Below are 5,709 nucleotides of genomic sequence, written 5' to 3'. Positions count from 1 at the left end.
AGCATAATGGAGTGTCAGATGATGCAATTCGGTTAAGATTGTTCCCATTTTCACTTAGAGACAAGGCTAAAGCATGGTTACAGTCTCTTCCTGCTGGCTTGATCACCACTTGGAATGACTTAGCACAAAAAATTTTGGCAAAATTCTTTCCACCTGCTAAGACTGCCAAGTTGAGGACTGATATCCAAACCTTCGTGCAATTTGACATGGAGACCTTATATGAAGCCTGGGAAAGGTTCAAGGATCTGCTTAGGAGGTGTCCACACCACGGGCTGCCTAAATGGTTGGTTGTGCAAACCTTCTACAATGGGCTGAACAACCATACCAGAATTAATATTGATGCTGCTGCTGGAGGTTCATTGATGGGGAAGTCGCTTGATGAGGCCTATGATCTTTTGGAGGAAATGGCCAACAGCAATTATCAATGGCCCAATGAGAGAAATATGGCGAGGAGACCTGCTGGGGTTCATGAGATAGACGCTATTACTGCACTCAATGCAAAAGTAGACACTCTTTTCAAAAAATTAGATCATTTGTCTATTAATGCTGTCAATACTTGTGTGCAGACCTGTGAGATGTGTACTGGGCAACATGCTACTCGAGATTGCCCGATTGACAGCTCATTCATGCCTCTAGTACAAGAACAAGTGCAATATGTGGCAAACCAAGGAAGGCAACAGAACAATCCATACTCAAACACCTACACGCCTGCCTGGAAGAACCATCCAAATTTTTCCTGGGGAAATCAACAGCAACAACAAAATTATCAGAATAGAGGACCACCTGGTTTTCCACAGCAAGAAAAGAAGTCTAATCTGGAAGAATTGGTTGCAACACTCACTAAAGCTACTACTGATTTCATGGGTGAGACTAAGGCAAACTTTCAAAACCAGCAAGCTGCCATTAAAAACTTGGAAATACAAATGGGACAGTTGGCCAATATGGTAGCTAACAGAACTCAAGGGTCATTGCCTAGCAATACTGAAACGAACCCGAAGGAGCATGTGAAGACAATTACCTTGAGGAGTGGAAAACAACTAGGGGAACAACAAGGGAAAGAGCCTGTTAAAGAACAAGTAAAGGAACAAACTCAAGAAGAGACTATGGTCAAAGAGAAGCTAAAAGAGAAAAAGGAAGAGCCAGTAAAGCCCTACAATCCACCAGTTCCTTTTCCTCAAAGGCTCAAGCAAAGTAAGGATGACAAGAACTTTCTGAAGTTTTTGGAGGTCTTCAAGAAACTACACATAAATATTCCATTTGCAGAGGCATTAGCTCAGATGCCTAGCTATGCCAAATTCTTGAAGGACATCCTTTCCAAAAAGAGAAGGCTAGAGGACCATGAGACAGTCATGCTCACCGAAGAGTGCAGTGCAATCATTCAGAACAAGTTGCCATCAAAATTAAAGGATCCAGGGAGTTTTACAATTCCATGCAATATTGGCAATATCGAATTTACTAAAGCATTGTGCGATTTAGGTGCTAGCATTAACTTAATGCCTTTATCTGTTTTCAGGAAGCTTGGGCTAGGGGATGTGAAACCGACCAGTGTCTCATTACAACTAGCTGATCGATCGGTGACATATCCTAAAGGCATAGTGGAGGATGTATTAGTCAAGGTGGACAAATTTATCTTCCCAGTGGATTTCATTGTCTTGGATATGGAGGAAGATAGAGAGGTTCCTTTGATATTGGGATGTCCATTCCTTGCAACTGGCAAGGCACTTATAGATGTCCATGAGGGTAAGCTTACTTTAAGAGTGGGACAAGAAGAGGTAATTTTTAACGTGCTTAATTCATCTAAATATCCTCTTGAGAATGATGAATATTTTAGATTAGATGTGATTAATAAATTTGTTAGTGAAATAATTGACAATTCTGAATATGACTTGATTGATGGTGTTAAAAATAAACAGCATGTTGATGTATTAAATGATATTGAGAAAATACAGGATTCAGTAGAGGCTAAGCCAAACCCCAAGCTTGAGCTTAAGCAGCTCCCTTCTCACTTAAGATATGCATTCTTGGGAGACTCATCTATGTTTCCTGTCATTATATCTGCTCATTTGTCTACTGAACAAGAGAAAAAATTGTTGCATGTGTTGAAAAAGCATAAGAGAGCATTAGGCTGGTCTATTGATGATATTAAGGGAATTAGTCCCAGTATATGCATGCATAAAATTTTAATGGAAGAAAACTACAAACCTTCAATTGAGCATCAACGTAGGTTAAATCCTAATATGAAGGAAGTAGTTAGAGCTGAAGTAATGAAGTTACTTGATGCAGGAATTATCTACCCTATTTCTGATAGTAGTTGGGTGAGTCCTGTTCAAGTAGTTCCTAAGAAAGGGGGGATGACTGTTATTACAAATAATAAAAATGAGCTGATACCCACTAGAACAGTCACTGGTTGGCGTGTGTGTATTGATTATAGGAAGTTAAACAAAGCCACACGAAAGGACCATTTTCCTTTGCCTTTTATTGATCAAATGCTTGAGAGATTGTCCGGATATCCCTTCTACTATTTTTTAGATGGTTATTCAGGATATTTTCAAATTCCTATTGTACCTGAGGATCAAGAAAAAACTACATTTACTTGTCCATATGGAACATTTGCATATAGGAGAATGCCATTTGGGTTATGTAATGCACCTGCAACTTTTCAAAGATGTATGATGTCTATATTCTCTGATATGGTTGAAAAATTCATTGAAATCTTTATGGATGATTTTTCAGTTTTTGGTCCTTCTTTTGATATGTGTTTGACTAACCTCTCCCAAGTTCTACAGCATTGTGAAGAAACTAATCTTGTGTTGAACTGGGAGAAATGTCATTTTATGGTGCAGGAAGGAGTAGTTTTAGGTCATAAGATTTCATCTAGAGGGATAGAAGTAGACAAAGCAAAGGTGGAGGTCATTGAAAAATTACCACCACCAACATCTATTAAAGGAGTGAGGAGTTTCTTAGGGCATGCTGGCTTCTATAGAAGATTTATAAAAGACTTCTCTAAAATTACCAAACCTCTTTGTAATTTATTGATCAAGGATGCGCCTTTTAAAATTACTGATGAGTGTTTGGTTGCTTTTAACAGATTAAAGAGAGAATTAATCTCAGCTCCTATCATCACTGCACCTGACTGGAATCTACCATTTGAACTCATGTGTGATGCAAGCGACTATGCTATAGGAGCAGTCTTGGGACAAAGAAAGGAGAATAGACTTCATGTGGTGTACTATGCGAGTCGAACACTGAATAATGCACAGTTGAACTATGCCACCACAGAAAAAGAGTTGCTCGCCATTATTTTTGCTTTTGATAAATTTAGGTCATATCTTATAGGAGCAAAAACAATAGTTTATACTGATCACTCAGCAATTAAATATTTACTTGAAAAGAAGGATGCAAACCGAGACTAATTCGTTGGGTGCTCTTATTGCAGGAATTTGACTTGGAGATTAGGGATAAGAAAGGAGCAGAAAATCTTGTAGCAGATCACTTGTCTCGGTTAGAGTTAAGTAAAGAAATTGAGAACACTGAGGTACCCATTAATGAGTCATTCCCTGATGACAATTATTTGCATTACTCACATCTAGTACACCCTGGTATGCTGATATTGTTAATTTTAAGGCATGTGATATTATTCCTCCGGAATTTAATTACCAGCAAAAAAAGAAATTTTTACATGATGCAAAATATTATTTTTGGGAGGATCCATATTTATATAAGTATTGTCCAGATCAGCTTATTAGGAAATGTGTGCCTGATGATGAAATTAAAAATATTTTAAAACACTGCCATTCATTAGAGTGTGGAGGCCATTTTGGACCCAACAAAACAGCTGCTAAAGTATTACAGTGTGGTTTTTATTGGCCTAACCTGTTTAAAGATGCTATTGCTTTTGTTTCTTCTTGTGACCGATGTCAAAGAACTGAAATATTTCTTTTAGATAGGAAATGCCACTAACCAATATCCTTGAAGTAGAACTGTTCGATGTGTGGGGATTAGATTTTATGGGGCCTTTTCCACCTTCTCATTCAAATCAATACATCCTGGTGGCGGTGGATTATGTATCCAAATGGATTGAGGCAGTAGCACTTCCCTCTAATGATGCCAAGAGTGTGCTCAAGTTCTTAAAGAAATACATATTCACACACTTTGGTATTCCAAGAGCTATCATCACGGATGGAGGTAAGCATTTTTGTAATCGTTATTTGGATTCTCTATTGATAAAATATGGTGTTACTCATCGTGTAGGAACACCATATCATCCTCAAACAAGTGGACAAGTAGAGATCTCCAACCGTGAAATTAAAAGAATATTGGAGACTACTGTCAACTCATCAAGAAAGGACTGGTCCCTAAAATTAGATGATGCGTTATGGGCATATAGAACAGCATTCAAAACGCCAATTGGGATGTCCCCGTATCGTCTAGTTTATGGAAAAGCATGCCATTTACCTGTGGAGCTAGAGCATCGAGCTTACTGGGCAACTAGGTTGCTAAATTTCAATATGGAAGCTGCTGGGGAGAAAAGGTTATTACAGCTTAATGAACTTGATGAGTTCCGCCTCCATGCATATGAAAATGCAAGAATTTACAAGGAGAGAACGAAAAGATGGCATGACAAACATATTGTGAGGCGTGAATTCCAAGCAGGACAAAAGGTGTTGCTGTATAACTCTCGCCTAAAGCTATTTCCAGGCAAGCTCCGGTCTAGGTGGTCAGGTCCATTTGAGATTATACAAGTTTTTCCACATGGAGCTGTTGAGCTGAAGAGTGGTGATAGGACCTTCAAAGTCAATGGGCAAAGGTTGAAGGAATACATAGATGGAGGATTTGAGCAACCAAAAACCTCATAGCACTGACATAATGCATTGGGATAGTCAAGCTAACGACTATAAACTAGCGCTTCTTGGGAGGCAACCCAAGCAAATTTTTTTTTTTTTTTGAGTCAATTTTAATCCTCACTATATTTTCAAGGTTTGAATGGACGTTGTTCACTTTTTGTAGGCACATTGAAGAAGATAAGAGAGATGAAATGACTGAGGACGAGTTGCAAACTCACACAAGCGCATAGGCACGCTACAAAGGGGAGTACCCCTAACCTTTAAGAATGCCTTGCTATAATATGTATTGTGATGATGATCTTGTCATTGAGCACAATGTCCAATTCAGATTTGGGGGTGCATTTGCATGAGCATTTCGTGTTAATAATATAGGATTGTCATTATGTTTGCATCTTTATCTTTATTTTTTAATAAAATTTAAAAAAAAAAAAAAATTAGAATGTTGATTCATTGATCACTTGTAAGGATATAGAGGGGGACAATTTTACTTTTGTGTTATTGTTTGGCTATCTTAGCTTTAAATTTGGAAGTCAAATTCAGAGATTGACTGTTTTAAACTTGTAAATACTTAAATAAAATCTCGTATAGGAGATAGTTACTTTGCTTCGCCAATCCTATTTGTGAGCTTTGTTGCAATAAAATGTAGACAATTTACTTGGGAGAAATGATATAGGCATTCCTTTGGCATATCCTTTTTGACCCCTTGTATTTTCTTTTCATCCTATCTCATATCTACTGTTCATATTTTTTGAGAATAAATTGATTATAATGGTTAGAGCATACTGAATTTTTAGTTTTTCTTCCCTTCAAAAAAAAAAAAAAAAAGAAGAAAAAAAAAAAAAGCACAATCTACTCCGCTGTTTCA

The sequence above is a fragment of the Elaeis guineensis genome, chromosome 2, assembly GCF_000442705.2.
Source record: "Elaeis guineensis isolate ETL-2024a chromosome 2, EG11, whole genome shotgun sequence".
Classification (NCBI taxonomy): Eukaryota; Viridiplantae; Streptophyta; class Magnoliopsida; order Arecales; family Arecaceae; genus Elaeis; species Elaeis guineensis.
Note: the sequence above shows the minus strand (reverse complement) of the source record.